The sequence below is a fragment of the Loxodonta africana genome, chromosome 5, assembly GCF_030014295.1.
Source record: "Loxodonta africana isolate mLoxAfr1 chromosome 5, mLoxAfr1.hap2, whole genome shotgun sequence".
Taxonomy (NCBI): Eukaryota; Metazoa; Chordata; class Mammalia; order Proboscidea; family Elephantidae; genus Loxodonta; species Loxodonta africana.
Genome location: NC_087346.1, coordinates 16,528,651 through 16,549,202, shown reverse-complemented (window position 1 = coordinate 16,549,202; position 20,552 = coordinate 16,528,651).

Here is a 20,552-nt window from a genome sequence, read left to right as displayed (position 1 = left end):
CCTTTGGAACCAGATAATCAGTTATTTTCATCCAAACTTTTTATATTAAAACATCCAACTGAGATTAAAATTTAAAACAAAAATTGAGACAAGGACTTCCTACTGTTACAGTAATCACTAAAAAAGGAGATATTTAAGAAATTGAATAAGGGTGTTTCATGATTTATGATTTTACTTGGTAACTATGTGACATTTTTAAAGTCCTAAAACAAATACTTCTCTGTCCATTACTTCAAGTCAGCCATTGTAAAATCCATTATAAAAGAAAGAAATTAAAATCCAATAGACCCTAGTCTTTGTACCAAAGCGAAAATACAGGAGCAATGATTTGGGGAAGAATCCAAGATTCTGCCAGAATGATTAATAACAAAGTCCTTCCAACTTCTGCTCACTCTCTGATTCTAAAGCCACTTCCACATTTTTAGGTTATTTGTTACAATAACACCCCACACCCAATACCAAAATCTGTGTTAGTTATCTATCACTGTGTAACAAATTGCCCCAGTAATTAGTAGCTTAAACAGCAAACATTTATTATCTCACAGTCTCTATGGGCCAGTAATTCAGGTTAGTTTAGGTTCAGGAGCTATCATGATGTTACACTCAAGATGTCTGCTGGGGTTGCCCCTCAGTAATATGAAGGCTTGACCGGGCTGGAAGGTTCACTTCCAAGATGGCTAACTCCAATGACTCTTAGCAGGAGGCTAACAAGAACCTTACTGTTTCTTGGAAGGAGGCCTCAGTTCCTTCCTAAGAGAACTTTACCACAGAGCTGAGTTAGTGTCTTCACAACATAGCATATGGAAAGATACCCCAGAGACAGTGATCCCAGAGAAAGGAAAGCAAGGAGGAAGTCACAGTACCTTTTAGTTCAAGTTACTTACCATCACTTCCATCATATGCAATTCATTAAAAGTAAACGAAAAGTAAACAGCTGTCCCAGTTTTCTATTGCTGCTATAACACAACTACCACAAGTGGATGGCTTTAAAGAACAGAAATTTATTTCCTCAAAGTTCTGCAGGCTACGAGCCCAAATCTGGGTCTCAGCCATTTTGATACCATATTTGTCAGTACCCCAGGCATTTCTTGGATCCTTAGCGATCCTCACAAGCCACCTGTATTCCCCTGTGTGCACGTGTGTGTGTATTCTGTTCTTTTTATAACTCAGAAGTGATTAGGTTAGGATCTACCCTGCATTGATATGACCTCAACTGATTGATTACATTAGCTTGCATTATGACAGGTAATCTACTCTACTCAAAGCCAACTGATTGAAGGTCATAATTAAACCATAACAACATATGGTCAGAATTTTAATACTTATTTGGGGGGGGGACACAATTCGATCCATAACAACAGCCCACATTCAAGTAGGGCAAGTGCTGTGGTATGGAGCATTAAGCTCCATCTCTTGAAGGGAAATGTATCAAAGAGTTTGTGAGCTACATTAAAACCATCTCAGGTGCCTCCAGGGGTGTATTATATTTAGAACAGCACTCTATAAATCACTATTTATTGATTTTATCCTTACCTTGGTCAAGGGTTAGTGCCAGGCAATCAAGACAATTCTGGAAATATAGAGTTCTCCAAGACCAGTTGCAAGTTAACCCTATTCTTACCCCAAACCACAATGAGATACACCCCAGTTTAGAATGACTAAAATTTTTAAAAAGAAATACTGACAATAACAAATGTTTGCAAGGATGCTGAGCTATAGGAACTCTCACACAACACTGGTGGGAATGCAAAGTGGTACAGTCACTTATGAAAACAGTCTGGCAATTTCTTATAAAACTAAACATACTTTTCCATATCACCCAGGAATTCCACTCCTAAGCATTTACTCAAGTGAGTTAATTGTGTTGACACAAAAACTTGTAGACAGATGTTTATAGAAACCTTATTCATAATCTCCAAAATCTGAAAACAATCCAAATATCCTTAAGTTGGTGGATAAATAAACAAATCGGCACAATGGAATACTACTCACCTGTATAATAGGAATAACTACCGATGCAGGCAACAACATGAATGCATCACATAGGCATTATGCTCGGTGGAAAGAACCAACCTGAAAAGTTGTATACTGTGTGATTGCATTTATATGACAATCTGGAAAAGACAAACTCTAGTGAGAAGAAATGGAGGCTTGTGGTTAGAGGAAGAATTAACTACAAAAAGGCACAGAGAAATTTTGGGGGAGAGCTAGAACTGTTTTGAATCTTCATTATGGTGCTGCTTACATGACTGTACGTATTTGTCAAAACTCACAAAACCGTGTACTAAAAGGTGAATTTTACTGTATTTAAATTATACCTTAAATAAATGGAAAAAAATCTTATTAGCAACTTTATCCCTCTCATAGATAAGCAATTGTGTCATGTATACTTTATAAACCACATCCGGGGCTATGTTAAACAGCAGCTATGGATGGAGATTGAACATCAACCAATCATTATCCACTCTTGTTGTCTCTGGATCTCACCCAATGGCTTCTTCCCAACCATTAATGTGAGACTGCTCATTGGCTGCATGAAGTGTCAGAGAACATTTCTTAAGCCACTGCTTAGCTTAAGCAAAATCTTAGCTCATCACTTTTAATAAGTTCTCATTTGAGAGAGAAAAAAAAAAAAGGACCACAGCAACCAGAATCAAAAGCTCTATGCGCCATGCAAAGAAAGAGGAAAAATCAGCTCTAAAATGGCTAGTCTTGGCTCCCAAAAATTAACCACAGCTGTTGATGAAAACTAGTCAAACTCCACAGAAAAGCCACAAAACTGGCAACCTAAAAAGAGCAATATATTTCCCTGAACGGCTTTTAATCATGAGCCCTCAAGAACTCAAGGCCAAAGCTAACATACCATCCATCCTCAGCTAAAGCCTCATCATGGTTTACATATACCACTCTGGCATCTTCCAAAGGCAGTGGCCACACTTGTCCGTAATAAACCAATAAACCACTAAGTGGTTCACATGGAGGAATAGAGTCTAATAACCTAAAGCTCAAAAAATGCTCACAGAAAGGAAAAATATATCCACGCAAGTAACTTGTAAGTGATTATACATCAGCAAAGAGAAATAGAGTTGCCAGCAATTGTTTTAGCCTAAGAGTGTGGCTGGAAACTTGGATGTAGCTGGTGGTGCAAAATAAAGAAAGATGACAGTTCTCTTTGCCATGACAATCCTCTTTCCAGCTTCCTGACCAAGATTTGTAAGCTAAGCCACAGTGTTAGATTTCTTTGTCAATCCATCCCAGGAAATTCCTCATAAGACTTGACGACCTACCCAATTTTGGAGTTCATATCTTATAGGAGCTAGTTGACCCTCGTCATGATTGTCTCTCCTAAAATTTCATTGGGGTTTGGCACAGATATTTATAAAATGTGTTTCTGATTGTTGAAGCAAGACTTTTTTTTTTCTCGTAGCCATATCTATATAGTTGCCTATTGCCTCTCATTTGATCTGATTCATAAAATGTCTTAATTTTAGTCACTATTCTCTTCAAGGTTTCTCTGGACTGGACTTTTATTCTTCTATAAAATAATCTAGTTCATCAGAGTGTCATATAGTCTATATAGAAACCATACCACTGCCTTAAGGCAATCAAATATATTTCTTGGATCATGATAATATTCTGACCTTTACACAGACATTTTAATACTCTTTGACATATTTTCAAAAATAGTGTCTCAAAGAAGCACACTATAAAAATACCTTCTATTCAGTATTTTTAATCTTTATTGAAGTATAGTTTATTATACAGTAAAATTCACAAAATATAAGGGTATAATTAGATAAGTCTAACAAATGTATAATGTCATGTAATAACCACCACAATAAAGATATAGAACATTTCCATCACCCCAAAATGTTCCCTCATGCCTCTTCACAGTTAGATCCCCTTTCCACAGACTCAGCTCTTTGCCACCCCAATGTTCTTTATGTCCTTTGCTAAAATGTCATATACATTATCTAGTCTTTTTTGTCTGTTTCTTTCACATAGCATAACAATTTTAAGATTTATGTCATTATATGCATCAGTGGTTCATTTCATTTTGTTGTTGAGCAGTAGTAGTTCACTGTATAAATGTACCATAATTTGTATATCCATTCACCAGTTGATTGATATTTGTATTGTTCCTAGTTTGGGACTATTATAAATAAAGCTGCTATGCATATTCACATATGAGTTTTTTCCATTGACATATATTTTCATTTTTCTTGGGTAATTACCTAGGAGTGGAATTACCTGGTCATATGGTAAGTATATAATTAACATTATAAGAAATTGCCAAATAGTATCCAAAAATTTTGCATTCCCACCAATGATGCATGAGAGTTCCAGTGACTCCACACCCTCACCAAAACTTGGCTTTCTTAGACTTCTTTTAGTTTAGCCATTCCAGTGAGTCGGTAATGGTATGTAATTACGGTTTGAACATATTTCTTTAATAGCTAATGAAGTTAAGCATGTTTTCATTGCTTTGTCACTGATATATCTTTTCTGTGAAGTGTTCAAGTTTTTTGCCTATTTATCAGGCTGTTTTAGTTTTTTCTTCTTTTTGAGTTACAGACATTTTATATATTATGCTTCAAGTTCTTTGTCTGATACATGCATTGTGAATATTTTCTGTCAAGTCTGTGGCTTGCCATTTCATTTTCTTAAACGTCTTTTGAATAAACAAAGTTTTTATTTTAATGAAGTCTAATTTATTAAAGTTTTCTTTTATGGTTCTTGCATTTCATGTCCTCTCAAAAATAATTTTCCCGATCCTAGGTCACAAAAACTTCCTCCTATATTTTCTTCTAGGAAGTTTATATTTTCAATACTTATATTTAGTTCTACGATCCAGCTTCAGTGAAAATTTTTATATGACTTGAGATAAGGGCTGAGGTTCATCTTTTACAAATACATATCATATTATTCCAGTACCATTTGTTGAAAAGACTATCCTTTTCCCTATTAAATTACCTTTGCACCTTGGCTCCATATATATGTGGGTGTATTTCTGAAGTCTCTAGCCTGTTTCCTTACATCAATAACAACTGTCTTGATTACTCTAACTTTATAGTAAGTCTTGAAATCAGGTAGTAAAAGCCTTCCAACTTTGCTCTTCTTCTCCATATTGTTTTGAATACTCGAGGTCTTTTGCATTTCCATGTAAATTTTAGAATCAGATCATCAATTTGTACCCAAAAAAAAAAAACTTCTGGAATTTTGATTGGAATTGTATGGAATAAGAGATCAATTTCAGTGGACATGAGCCATTAACTAAATTAAATCTTCTGATATATGAACATAGCATAACTCTCAACTTTTTTAGGTCTTCTTTAATCGCCCTAAGCAATATTTTTCAATTTTTGGTCATACAGCTCTATGCATATTTTTACGTATTTCTAATTATTTTATGTTTTCAATGCTATTATCAATAGTACTGTTTTTAATTTTCTATTTCAAATTGTTCATTGCTAATATACAGAAATACAATTGATTTTTCTATATTGCTATTTTATCTTGTGATCTTGTTTAATGCACGTATTAGCTCTATAAGCTTTGTTTGTAGTGTCCATATATTATCTACGTAGATAGTTGTCTATGAAGAAAAACAACAGTACTTCTCCCTTTCCAATTTATATGCCATTTCTTTCTTTCTTTTTTTTTTTTTTTTTGCCCATTTGCACTGAGTATGAGTGTCAGAAACAATGCTAAATAGAAAAGGTGAGATCAGATATGCTTGCCTTGCTCCTGATCTTGGGGGAAAGATTTTGATCTTTCAAAATTGAGTACAATGTTAACTATAATTTTTTAGTAGATGACCTTTACCAAGTGGAAGTTTCTTCCTATTCTTTTTTTAGAGTTCTTATTGTAAAAGGATGTTGAATAATACCAAATAGTTTTTCAGCACTATTTTTTGTAATTTTATTGCGCTTTAGGTGAAAGATTACAGTGCAAATTAGCTTCTCATTCAAAAATTTATACACAAATTGTTTGGTGACATTGGTTGCAATCCCTGTAACGTGTCATCACTCTCCCTCCTTCCCTTTACACACTGGGTTCCCCATGTCCATTCATCCAGTTTTCCTGTCCCTTCCTGCCTTCTAGTTTTTGCATTTGGCAGGTGTTCCCAATTTGGTCTCATATACTTGATTGAACTAAGAAGTACATTCTTCATGTGTGTTATTTTTTGTCTTATAGGCCTGTCTAATCTTTGGCTGAAAGGTGGACTTCAGGAGTGGCTTCAGTTCTGAGTTAGCAGGGTGTACAGGGGCCATAGTCTCGGGGATTCCTCCAGTCCCTGTCAGACCAATAAGTCTGGTCTTTTTTTGTGATTTTGAATTTGTTCTACATTTTTTTCTCATTCTGTCTGGGACCCTCTATTGTGATCCCTGGCAGTAGCCAAGCACAATCTAGTTCTCCTGGGCTCAGGCTGCTGGAGGCTGTGGTTCATGTGGTCCATTAGTTCTTTGGTATTTCTATTTCTAGCTTTTTTAGAAGGTGGCATATTGTTTCCATAATGGTTGTACCACTTTACATTTCCACCAGTAGTGCAAAAGAGTTCCAATCTCCCCACAATCTCTCCATCATTTTTTATTTTCTGTTTTTCTTATTAGTGCCAGTAATGTCAAGATGAAATGGTATCTCATTGTAGTTTTGGTTTGCACTTCTCTAAGGGTCTGCAATTTTCTTCTACCAGAAAAATTATCTGATTCTTTATCTTAGTCACCTGCTGGAGCCATCTCTTCTTGCTTTTTTATATGTTTTGATATTGTCTGCTGTCTCTGAGACACTAAGATATTTTCTTTATTTATTGATTGTATATTCATTTATTTTGTCCTGCTTTTTTGTTTTGTTTATATACGTTAGGTCAGGTATGCCAGGTGTGCTTTTCTGCTTGCTCATCTGTGGGCATAATAGCTTCTACCATCTTGTCTAGGTTGGCAGGGCAGCAGCAGGCAGGGCAAGCCCGCTTTGCTGTGCACTGGTTTGGCAAGGTGGCTGAAGGCAGATTGGGTGGGCGCTGTCTGCCTCCTGATATTGGTCCAGTGGCGTGGGGGTGTTCACAACCCCTGGGTAGATGGACAGGTGTCAGACAGGGAGTGGTACAGGCTCACTTCTCACTGTTCAACAGCTGGTCGCACGGCGGGAGGAGAGGGGAGGGGCAGTGTGGACCCAATGCTGCAATGAGCTTGAGCACCAGGGACACTCTAGCCATGGTGGTGTGGTGGGGGATGGCAGGAGGGGGATGGCGTAAGGGCTGGGTGGAAGGAAAAAGAAAAAAAAAGTTACCCAGTGGTTGGAGGTTTGGTGGACCAGGGGGTCAGCAGGTAGAGGGGTGAGGTGGCATTTGGGGCTAGGTGGGAGGTAGAAAGAAAAGGAAAAGAAATAAATAGCAGTGCAGTGGGGGCCAGTGGGTGAGGGATAGGGCAGGCCCTGGACAGTGGCAGGCCAGTGCACTGGTGGCACTCAAGCTGCAGCAGTGTAGTGGGGTCCAGTGTGAATAGGGGGACATGGCATACAGAGCTAGTAAGAGGGAAAAGGAAAAGAAAAATGAGGCAAAAAATGGCAGAGTGACAGGGGCTGGCCAGTGGGGTGACATATGTGGCTAGGTGGGAGGAAGAAAGAAAAGGGCAAAAAAAAAAAAAAGGGTGCCATGGTGGGATCTGGTGGATGGGGGCAGGGCAGACACGGGACGGCATCAGTCCAGTGGTTCTTTAGTCGAGGCAGCATAGTGGGGGCTGGTGGTAAGTGGTGGAAGTGGTGTGTGGGGCTAGGGGGTAAGGAGAAAGAAAAAAAGAGAGAGAGAGAGAGAAAAAGCAAGAGAGACAGAGAGAGAGACAGAGAAGGAGAGAGAGAAAGAAAGAAAGAGAGAGAGAGGGAGAGAGAGAGAAAGAGAGAGACAAAAAGAGACAGAGAGGAAAGAAAGAGAGAGAGAGAAAGAGGAAAGAAAGAAAGAGAAAGAAAAGGAAGGAAGGAAGGAAGGAAGGAAGGAAGGAAGGAAGGAAGGAAGGAAGGAAGGAAGGAAGGAAGGAAGGAAGGCAGGCAGGCAGGCAGGCAGGCAGGCAGGCAGGCAGGCAGGCAGGCAGGCAGGCAGGCAGGCAGGCAGGCTAGGCCTCAGGAGAGGGTAGGGGGGCCCAGGAGACTCTGTCTCCTGTTGGGAACTCCACAAAGTTGCCTTCCTGTACTCCCTGTCTGGGATTGTTGCTGGCTGTGCTTCAAGATGACAATGCTGTGATTGGTTAGTTGGCAGAGAACCTCCACTCCACATCGTTCATCGTTCTGTTTTCCATCAGTTCCTTCTTCCATTAGGTGTTTGATCTAGTTCTTTATCCTTTTATTTGATGCTTTGGGTTCCAGGATTCATGTTTCTATCTGTTTTACTTAGTTTTTTCAGGCCTTTGCTGGAGAGGGATGGCACAGTTCATCTGTTTAGGGTACGATGTTGGCTCTGCCTCCCCTTTCAGCACTATTAAGATCATATTTTTTACTTCATTTATACAATGTATGACATTGATCCATCTTGTTAAATCGCACTTGCATTCCTAGAATAAAACCTCTTAGGAGCCTCCGTTGACTGGTGGTTAAGAGCTCGGCTACTAACCAAAAGGTTGGCAGTTCCAATCCACCAGCCGGCTCCTTGGAAACTCAATGGGGCAATTCCTCTCTGTCCTACAGGGTCGCTATTAGTTGGAACAGACAGGTCAACAATGGGTTTGGTTTGGACTTGGTCATAATATAAGGAGACCTGGTGGCACAGTGGTTAAGCACTTGGCTGCTAACCAAAAAGGTGAGCGATTCAAACTCACCAGCTGCTTCATGGGAGAATGATGTGGCAGTCTCCTTCTCCGAAGATTGAAACCATGGAAACCCTGTGGGTTAGTTCTACTCAATCCTGAGTTGGAATCAACTCCACACAGGTGTTTGTTTTGTCTGATATATTGTCATTTTTATAAATTATTAGATTAAATTTTTAATTTTTAAAACATTTTTGCATCTATCTTCATATACTATATTGGTCAGACCTTTGTGATATCTTTGGTAATTCTGTCTTCATAAAATAAATTGGGAAGTCCCTTGATTTACAGTTCTGGAAAAGTTTGTGTAGATTAGGTTTTACTTGTTCCTTAAAGGTTTGATAGAAGTCACCAAGGAAGCCATCTGGGCCTAGTATTTTCTTTGAAGGAAGTTTTTTAACTGCATATATATATATGTATTCATGTTATCTCTTTCTTTCTGAGTTAATGTGGTAGTTTTTGTCTTTCAAGAAATTTAAAACATTTCATCTTTAAGTTATAGAATTTATAGCATAAAATTGGTTGTTCATATTATTATACATTTAATTCCTATAAGATAGGTAGGAATGCCTCCACTTACATTCCTAATATTGATAGCTTGTGTCTTCTTTCTCTTTTTTACTGATCAGTCTGGCTAGAGGTTTATCAATTTTATTTGTATTTCAAAAACAACACAGTTTGGTTTCACTAATATTCTTTATAGTTTTCTTTGTACTTTACTGAGTTTCACTCTAGTAATTATTTCCCTCCTTCAGCATACTTGTGTTTAGTTTGCACTTGCTTTTCCAGTTTGTTTTCAGATGAAAACTTAGATTGGTTTGAGGACCTTTCTTTTGTTCTAATTAAACATTTAAAAGTATAAATTTACCTAGCTCTTTCCCACCAATTTTGTTAAGTTGGAATATTAATTCATTTCAAAATATTTTCTAATGTTGTTGTTCTTAGGTGCTGTTGAGTTGGTTCCAACTCATAATGACCCTGTGTACAACAGAACGAATGCTGCCTGGTCCTGCGCCATCCTCACAATTATTGTTGCTATGTAGGAGCCCATTGTTGTGGTCACTATGTCAATCCATCTCGTTGAGGTCTTCCTCTTTTTCACTGATCCTCTACTGAGCATGATGTTCTTCTCCAGGGATTGCTCCCTCCTGATAACGTAACCCAAGTAAGTGAGAAGAAATCTCTCCGACAGGGTTTCTAAGCTTTATGGTGTATTCTGTAATACACCATGTCATTTCTTTCTGGGCTCCTATTTGTTGTTGTTGTTGTTAGGTGCCATCTTGTCGGTTTCGACTCATAATGACTCTACAGAACAGAGTAGAACTGCCCCACAGGGTTTCCAAGGACCAGCTGGGGGATTTGAACTGCAGCGGAGCTCTTAACCACTATGCCACCAGGGCTCATATGAGTCATTAAGCTGTGTATTTTTAATTGATAAATATTTGGGAATTCTCCTGATATCTTTTTGTTATTCCTAGTTTGCTTTTGTTATGGTGAGAGAATATATTTAAAAGTTATTGATATTTGCTTTATAGCACAGAATATGATCTATCTTCATAAATGCTCTGTGTATATTGAAAAGAATGACTATTCTTTTGTCATTAGGGGGATGCTACATAATGTCAATTAAGTCATGCTGATTATTAGTATTTTTCAAGTTTTTTATACCTTTACTGATTTTCTGTCTACTTGTTCTATCCACTGCACAAAAAGGATTATCAAAGTGTTCATCTGTGGATTTATCTATTTTCTCATTTTTTATTGTTTATTTATTCTTTTCTTCTTTTTCTCCTTCTCTTTCTCCTCTTCCTCCTCCTTCTTCTTCTTCAAGTATTTTCATGCCCTGTTATTAGATGCTGTTATGGAACAAATTGTGTCCCCCAACAAGAAACATGAAGTCCTAACCCTCGGCACCTATGATACGACTTTGTATGGAAATAGGGTCTTTCAAGATGTTATCAATTAAATTAACATGAGATAATGCTGGAGTGGATAGGTCCTAATCCAACATGAACAGTGTTCTTATAGAAGAGGATAAGAGACAGATACACACAGAGGGAAAACAGGATCACTGGTCATCATCAAGAAGTTGGTGAGAGGCAGGGAACGGATCCTTTCTCAGAGTCCTCAGAAGAAATCCATACAGTTTACATCCAGAACTGTGAGACAATAAATTTCTGTTCTTATAAGCTAAGCAGTTTGCAGTACTTTGTTGTGGCAACCATAGGAAACTAACAGAGGTCCTTATACATTTAGAATTGTTATACCCTCTTGATGATTGATCCTTTCATCATTCTAGAATGTTCTGCTTCATCCCTGGTAACATTCCTTCTTTTGAAGTTTAATTTTAATACAGCTACTCCAATATTGACATGCTATATTTTCCATCCATTCATTTTTAACATGTACCTTTGTATTTGAAAAGAAGATTCAATTCCGATTAAAATCTATTCAATTACGTTCCTAACTGCAATTGTAGTACTTCTTCCTCCGGTCCTAATACAGTGCAGATCAGTATTCAGTCTAAGATTGGAGGAGACCCTCCTGCAGGTCTCTGGAACTCTTTCTCTGTGCATATCCCTTTTGTCCAATATTCTGCCCAAAAATTCTACCTCCTCAGCCTTCTCAACTACAGTCTCTGTTTTCGTAACTCATTGAGACCCCAAGTCTCCAACTGGACTCCTTTTTACTGTGCTGCTGCCTGAAAACTGCCTCTTGCTGGTAAGCAAAGGCAATCCTAGACATCATCTCATTTGTTTTCCTCTTCTTAGGAATCACTGCTACTAATTATCCAATGATTGAAATCAGTTGTTTCATAAATATCATTGAGGGTTTTTTTTATTTGTTTAAAAACGGGAGGGCCATTCTGTCTCTCTTATTCCCTTATGCCCAGAAGAAGTCTTTATTATGTTTAAGGACATATTTATGCTTTTTTAGCTTATGTACTTAATTTTCCATTGATAAATTTGGAGCATGAAATTTAAGTAATTTGAAAGATAATAATCAAAAGTAAGTTCAAAAATGATGACTTGGCAATATTGATTAAAATTCTAGTAAATTTTCATAAATCAGAAAATATCTTCAAAAAACATTGATGCCAGTGGCCCCCAGACTCCTTTTTAACTCAGTACTGAAGTCTCTCCTGACGTTCACCCTTCAGCCAAAGATTAGACAGGCCCATAAAATAAATCAAGATTAAATGGGCACACCCGCCCAGGGGCAAGGATGAGAAGGCAAGAGGGGACAAAAAAAGTTGGTAAAGGACAACCCAAGGTGGAGAAGGGGAGAGTGTTGACATGTCATGGGGGTGGCAACCAGTGTCACAAAACAATATGTGTATTAATGGTTTAATGAGAAACTAATTTGCTCTAAAAAAACATTGATGCCAAGACTCGGTGAAATAACTCTGGTGACTAATTGATATAAGTGTATATTTTGTGCTTTCTGTGCTTTCAGCAACATTCTTGGTGCTCAGGACAAAATTAAATAAAGACTAAGTTCTTGCTCTTAGAGGGTTTCAAGTCCTGAGGGGGTAGTAAGACAGAGGCATGTGAAATTTTAAATAATAAAAAGGGCTGCATGTTATTAAGCATAAGTATGAATGACTTGTAGATAGTAAGAGCTAGAAAATATTAGGGGAAAAATATTAACATGACATAGAATTGTCAAAAAATATATACTTCATGGAGATGTGGGTTTCCAAGCTGGACCCTGAAGGATTAATATGACTTAGAAAATTGGCATTCCAGGTAAGAAAAACAGCACAGATAAAGTTACAGGACCTGGACTAAACGTGGCATGTTTATGAAACAGAAAAGCTTAGGAAAAATGATTTTTACTAACAGTTAGCCACATAGCTGTGAGTAGCTTAGCTTTAAAAGAAAAAAATAGAGGAGGATTATTCTTGGGGATCGTTAGGAGCAAGATTATATGAATAACTTGGAGCTAGACCAAGGAGGAACTCGGGCAGAGAATTGAATTTATTTTGTAAAGAAATCATTGAGCAGAAAAGTAACTCAATGAAATCGTTTCTGCAAAAAATGAATATAACCAGAGTACACAGCATTCTTCATGAAAGAGTGACTCAAGAAAGACCCAAAAGATCAGTGCAGAAGTTCCAATACAACAGGATGAAAAGCTAAAATGGAATGACAGAACAGGGAATGAGAAGTATAAAGGGGATATTTCAAAGGGGGATTTATAAGATTTAAGACAAAATATAAAGATTCAAAAAGGAGGGATAAATCAAAGATGAAATTGTTTCAAGTCTTAGTGACCGGGAAAACAATGCTATTATTTAGGACACATACAGGTTAGTTGAGGAGGGCAATAAAATTAGTTCTAGAGTGCTTGTGGGAAACCACTCAAGTCTAAGCATCTTGGAAGAAATCATCTATAACAAACTGGAACTCAGGAAAAAAGTCAAGCCTAGAAATATTTAGATTTAGTCACACTTAGCAGAGTTGAACCCAGGGAGATGGTTCAGTTCTCTAAGGAAGAAACGATATACTGAGATAAAAACCATAGGACAAGGGTCTAGATCTTTATAAATGATCGCAGGTAGAGAAGGAGAAGAGATGTACTAAAAAAAAAAAAGTATACTTGGAGAGATAAAAGGGAATACAAGATGGTTTAAGGTCATCAAAGCCAATGGGAGAGTGATTATGGGATGGGATTCAAGTTTCAATATTATAAACTTCTACAGAAATGTAAAGAAAAATAAAAATCGAGAAAATGAAATTGTCATGGTATTCAAAAGAGACTGAGGGAAATTAACAGTGGAAATTTTTAACCAGAAAGCAATGCAACTGGAATAAACTTAATTGAACGTCTCTTTACTACTCTACCATTCTCTGTGAACCAAGTGGGGAAAGAATGACAGTCTCTGACAAGATATAGTGAGCTTCAAGTGTGTAGAACTTTAACTACCAGGAGAACATCTAGACTAGGGAAAAGGGTTACACTGGAAAATCATAAAAGAAACATTTTAAATCAGAGTGCTTTCCCATCCACATTTCCACAAAACAAGTCTACCCTTAAAACACCATCACTGAGTACAAAAAAAAAAAAATTCTAAACCTAATCTTGGCTTGAGTTTCCCATAAGTACGAACATAAAAAATAATGTTGCAATTGAAACAGAGGTACAGATAGTCTCATGATTTTAAGATCAAAATAGACAATTGTCTATCCAAATAGCAGAATTTATATTTGTCCTTTAACCATTTGTGAGTGTATTTCAAAGAAATCTAACTTTGAAACACTGTTCAGGTCTCTCTGTGGTATATTAAGCCAAGCATGTTCAGTAATGGAAAGTAAATCCAGTTCTTTGTTAGCAATATCCTCCACAATCCACACCTCTCCTGGTTTTCTTCAACCATCTTCCCCTTCCTACATATTGGCAAATCCATACTCCCAGCATATCTGGATTTCAAGAATCTGAAAAAAGTGTCCCTAAATAACTTGTTCAGGAGATTTTGGAAAGCTCCTTTTAAAACTCATGCACGGTTTTTTTTTACCTAAAGGCAGAAATTTTCAATGATAATCTATGATGGATGTACCTTTTGAAATCATAGAGCTGCTTTCACCACTGGAATCTGTTGTGTGTTTGCATAGGAAAAATGACAAAACTCAAAAAAAAAGTTGTAATCTTAGATGAAATTGGTTTATAGTTAGATAAAAATCAGACAGCTTTAATGTGGCCAATGCAAAGAAACAGAAAACCATTTTCGGTTCCTACTTCCTGGTTATGTGTCTTGGCTATTCCTAGAAATACGACCATATTGTACAATACATGGTTGGATACAGAAAAAATTCAAGAAAATTGACAGAAAACTATTAGAACTAATAATAAAGTTCAAGAATGTTTCTGGATACAAGATCGTTGCTGTTATTGTCATCATTAGGTGCCATTGAGTCAGTTCTAACTCATGACAACCCTATGTACAACAGAACAAAACACTGCCTGGTCCTGTGCCATCCACAAATTGTTGCTATGTTTGAGCCCATTGTTGTAGCCACTGTGGCAATTCATCTCATCAAGAATCTCCCTCTTTTTCACTGACCTTCTACCTTACCAAGCATGATGTCCTTCTCCAGGAACTGGTTCCTCCTGATGACATGTCCAAAATACGTGAGATGAAATCTTTCCATCCTCACTTCCAAGTAGCATTCTGGCTGTAACTTCTTCCAAGACAGACTTGTTCGTTCTTCTGGCAGTCCATGGTGCATTCAGTATTCTTTGCCAACACCATAATTCAAAGGCATCAATCCCTCTTCTGTCTTCCTTATTAATTGTCCAGCTTTTGCATGCCTATGAGGCGACTGAAAACACCATTGCTTCGATGAGGCACACCCTAGTCTTCAAAGTGACAGCTTTGCTTCTCAACACTTTAAAGAGATCTTTTGCAGCAGACTTGCCCAATGCAATACATCATTTGATTTCTTGACTGTTGCTTCCATGGGCATTGACTGTGAATCCAAGTAAAATGAAATCCTTGACAACTTCAATTTTTTTTTTCATTTATCGTGATGTTGTTTATTGGTCCACTTGTGAGGATTTTTGTTTTCTTTATAGTGAGGTGTGATCCATACTGAAGGCTGTAGTCTTGGATCTTCATCAGTGTTTCCTTTTCACTTTCAGCAAGCAAGGTTGTGTCATCTGCATATCGTAGGTTGTTAGTGGGTCTTCTATCAATCCTAATGCTACATTTTTCCTCATATAGTCCAGCTTCTTGGATTATTTGCTCAGCATACAGATTGAATAAGTATGGTGAAAGGATACAACCTTGCACACACCTCTGCTGATTTTACACCATGCAATATTCCCTTGTTCTGTTTGAATGACTGCCTCTTGCTCTATACAGGCTCCACGTAACCACAAGTAAGTGTTCTGGAATTCCTGTTCTTGGCAACATTATCCATAATTTGCTCTGATCCACACAGTCGCATACCTTTGCACAGTCAATAAAACACAGGTAAATATCTTTCTTGTATTCTCTTCTTTCAAGCAATGATGTCCCTCGAGATATGAAATTAGAAACTAATAATTAATTTTATTTCCATGTGACAGCAACAACCATTAAATGTTTCACTTCAAAACAGCTACTCTGTCAGAATTGGTTTGGGCTGAAAAGTAACAGAAAACACAAATAATAGTGGCTTAAAAAAAAAGTTTTTTTTCCTACATTGCAAGAAACCTGGAGATAATCAGTCACTTGGTTCAGTGGCTTCACAGTGTTGGAGAATACCTGAAGGCTTTTTCCATCCATCTTACCTCCATGCTTTTCATATTTGTGTTTTGGCTTTCATAATCACAGAATAGTTGAAATGGCTCTAAGCACCATGTCTCCACACCTGTATCACAGGAAGAAAAGGGAAAGGACAGCAGCAGTAACACACTTTCCTAAGAATCACCCCCATAAAATTTCTCATTACACATAATTGACTAGAACTAGGTCACATGGTACCCCTAGTTGGAGAGGAGGTTGAGTTTAACCAGCACACAAGGTCTGCAACAGACACTGCTTTAAAAAGATCAATACAAGGTACCTAGGAATAAACGTGCCATGAATTGGAATCAACTCTGTGCAACTTTTTTGTTTGTTTTATGAATATAACTTATGGATAAAATAATAAAAAATGTTTTGAAAGACATAGATGAAGATTTAAATACACAGAGAGATATATTCAGGAATGGGAAGAATCGCTGTTGTAAAGATGTCAATTATTCCCTAATTAACCTATGAATTAATATAATTTCAAGCAAAATCTAATTTTTTGTGGAATTTCAAATTTTATCACAAATTTTAGTTACCTCTGGTCACCTTTGGGGATGGATGAAGAAGAAAAGAGTAGGAAAGTGGTTCTTTAACTATACCTGAAATGTTTCATTTAAAAAAAAAAAAAGAATCTTAACTTTGGATAATGTAGCATAAGTGAGAAATAAATTTGTGCTGTGTTAAACCATGAGATTTGGGAATTCTTTGCTAATTCAGCATAACCTAGGTTATTTGAGTAACAGGGAGAAAGACAAGCAATATGGGTCAGTAAATTATGAATTGAAGTTAAAATATAAAAGAAAGTGTATTCCAGCTTTTATATGAAACAAATACGAATCCAACTATACAATGGAAAACAAAGTAGTAAGCACAACATACATTAGACTTAACTACACCCAAATTTCTTAGTTATCTAGTGCTGCTATAACAAAAAAATAATAATAATAACCCACAAGTGAATGGCTTTAAAGAGCTGAAATTTATTTTCTCACAGTTCAGAAGGCTAGAAGTCCAAATTCAGGACATGGCTGTACTTAGCTTCTAACAGTTGCTGGCACTCCTTGACTTTCCTGGGCTTGTAGATGTATCTTTCTCCATTGTCTGTCTTCCTCTTCCCCCCTTGTGTGTCTCTGTGTCTGTTCTGATGTTTTTATAGCTTAGAAATGATTAGGTTTAGGACCCCCTCCTACTTTTCCTACACTGGTAGGACCTCATTAACATAACAAAAAAAAACCTGTTTCCAAAACTAGGGTCATATTTACAGGTATAGGGGTTAGGATGTCAACACATATTTTGGGGGGGGATACAATTACAATCTACAGCACCAAATATGATCAGTTACCCAAATCTTTATTAAAATTAATTTTCTGCTGTGCACTAATAACAATCCCTGTTAACTATGGATTGGTAGAAAAAGACCTCAGGCAACGTGAATGTGAAGTTATATTACCTTCATAATTAATTAACGAAGGATACAAGATCTTTCTGGAAACAAGGTGGCACCTAGAACAGGACCAAATACAGCATAGCAGAGTTCAAAGTTCAGCTTCCCCTTGGGGTGGGGCTGAGGAACAGTAGGGCAGCATCTGTCAGCCACAGTGAGTGTGTGCACAGGTTGGTCTCACTGATTCTGAGAAACCGTTTGCTGCACCATCACTGTTTTACTATCCCAAAAGGTCTTACACTAACCGTCTCCTTGCTTCCATTTATGGGAATGTTTACAAATAACAGGATTTTTTTGGTTCTTGCATTAAACAGCATCAACAAGGCCACATCCTCATCTTGGAAAGAAAACAAGAGTCCGTACCCAGGTGTCCTCTGATAAATATCTCTGCCTCTAACTTTCCAGCACTCTAGAAAGCCCATTTATCCTCAGAACACCCCCTGGCTCAATGCCTTAAATGGGGTGGTTTTGATCTGAACTTGGAGTGAGGACAAAAACCATTTTCTCACAGTATTTTGTGATGGTCTTTGAGCTCTCAGTGACTTAGTAAACTAGTGAAGCTGGAAAGAGAAATAAGCTGAGGGCAGATACTTCAAAGAGTATGAAAAAGGCCTATGAAACCAAGTAAGTAAAACTCACTTATAGCAGAGACTGTTACTGATTGAAATTAGATTTCAGGTCATCTGTAAGAAAAGGGACTGGCACAAGGAGTTAAGTACAGAGATGCTTGAGCCCAAGCCAAGGAGCAAAGGAACACAGGAGATAGGTCTGTATGTAGTCTGTGTGGCCACATTGCTTGCTAAATCCTGTAATATATTTGCCCTCAGTAGTAATCAAATCAATGCATAACTGATATTAAAGAATAATTATATTCCATTCCTCCGTATCAAACTGAATGATTAAAAATGAAGTGTATGTGTTGTTGGTGAGGGTGCAGAGGGTGAGTGCTCTCATTTACTATATAAAAGCAGTCATTGGTCTAATCACCTGGAAGTCAATTTGGTATTATAGACAGAAACTTTTTTAAATGCTTGTACATTTCCTTCTAGAAACTCTACTTCTATTAGTTTGTCTTAGGTTAATAATAAAACACAGGTCCATCGCAGAGTAATTTATAACAAGAAAAAATGGTATGCAGCTTAAACAGCCAACAGGACGGCTTGTGAGTTAAATCAGGAACAAACAGATGGTGCTTTTCTTGCAACCATTAAAATATGTAGTAGACTGTTGAAGAATGGAAAATTGTTCATGATATTTTATTAAGTAAAAAGACAGCTTATAAAGTAGTATACATACTATGATCTTAATTTTGCAAAACACACAGGTGTGCATATATATTTATACCCAAACTTACACATGGACACATACTTATAACAACTAAATAATATATATACACTTTTGCAAAAATAACCTACTTCTGGACAATAAGAACCTTGGCACTTTTATTTGTGCATTTTTTGTTCTGTTTTTTGGATCAGGAAAAACCAAAGTTCCCAAGGAATATGCTAGAAAAGTTCTACTTCTCTGGTTCTTATTTTGCTGCATGAGCTACTCCAGCTTGGGGGAAAAGCCACAGTGTTCAAGTCAATAGAGAAGACATCTCAGAGGCCTCGACGTTGGGGTGGGGTTGTAGCTTGTGAAGAAAAAAGAGGGGATAGGACAGACACCAAGAGAGACATAGGAGAGCAAAGAAAGACAGCTAGACAGTATTTTTTAAAGTTTTGCACTGTGGTAGGCCGTTTAACTGCTCTTCTGTCGCTCCATGAGAATTTCGGTAAGTGCTGGAGCACCTGACAATAGTTTTAGAGTTGGCTTTGTGGTGGGGCTTGAGGGAAATGTTACTTACTGGATAGGTTGATTTGTTTTTTTCTTTTTTGTTTTATTGTGCTTTAGGTGAAATTTTACCACTCAAGTTAATTTCTCATTCAAAAATGTATACACATACTGTTTTGTGACATTGGTTGCAACCCCCATAATGTGACAGCATGCTCCTTCTTTCCACCCCAGGCTCTCTGTGCCCATTTGTCCAGTTGCTGTCCCTTCCTGCCTTCTCATCTTGCTTTTGGACAGGAATTGCCCACTTGGTTTCATATATTTGATTGAACTAAGAAGCACGTTCCTCATGTGTGTTGTTTTTTTGTTTTATAGGCCTGTCTAATCTTTGTCTGAAAAGTGGGCTTTGGGAATAGTTTCAGTTCTGGGTTAGCAGAGTACCTGGAGGGCCATAGTTTTGGTAGTTCCTCCAGTCTCTGTCAGACCAATAAGTTTGGTCTGTTTTTGTTTTGGTCATCCATGGTGGGTAGGTTTCAGCAGAGCTTTCAGGCTAAGACAGACTGGGAAAAAAGGTTTGGTGTCCTCCTTCTAAAAATTAGCCAATGAAAATTTGAATTTCTGAATTTGTATTCTGTTCTACATTTTTCTCCTGGTCTGCCCAAGATTCTCTGTCATGATCCCTTTTGATGGGAGTTTATGGTGATACCGCAAAGTGCTGAGCCTGATCTTTGGGGGAATATTTTTATTACATATGCAAGAAGACCATGCCAGACTCAAATGGCAAGGCAAAGCTCTGGATATCAATTCAAAGCAGGAAAGACCCAGAGAGCTTACAAATGCCACTGAGCAAAATACTCACCTCACTGTCCAAGCCGTGATGCAGCCAGCAGTGAGCTCCATGAACTCACACAAAAGCTGAAAGAAAGCAGAAATACAAACAGGAAAGGCAATCGGCATTGGTGATGGGCAATAACAGATGCCAAGAGATTAAGACTTAGGTTCAGGGTAAGAAATGCAGCTCATTTCAGCATAAGGAAAGAATTTACACTGCAGAACTCTAGTACCAATCAGAGCCTGTGCCCTGAAGGGTATAGAATACAAAAGAGGAAATAAATATCTTAAGATGGAATTAAAGAAAAAAATCATTGGAATACCAGGATATTCATCCAAAGCTAAACCAGTGAGTTCCTTTTCTAGCTCTTACTATGTTCCTCTGAGTTATTGAACCCAGAATGTAAATTTAGAGCTGACCGTAAAACTG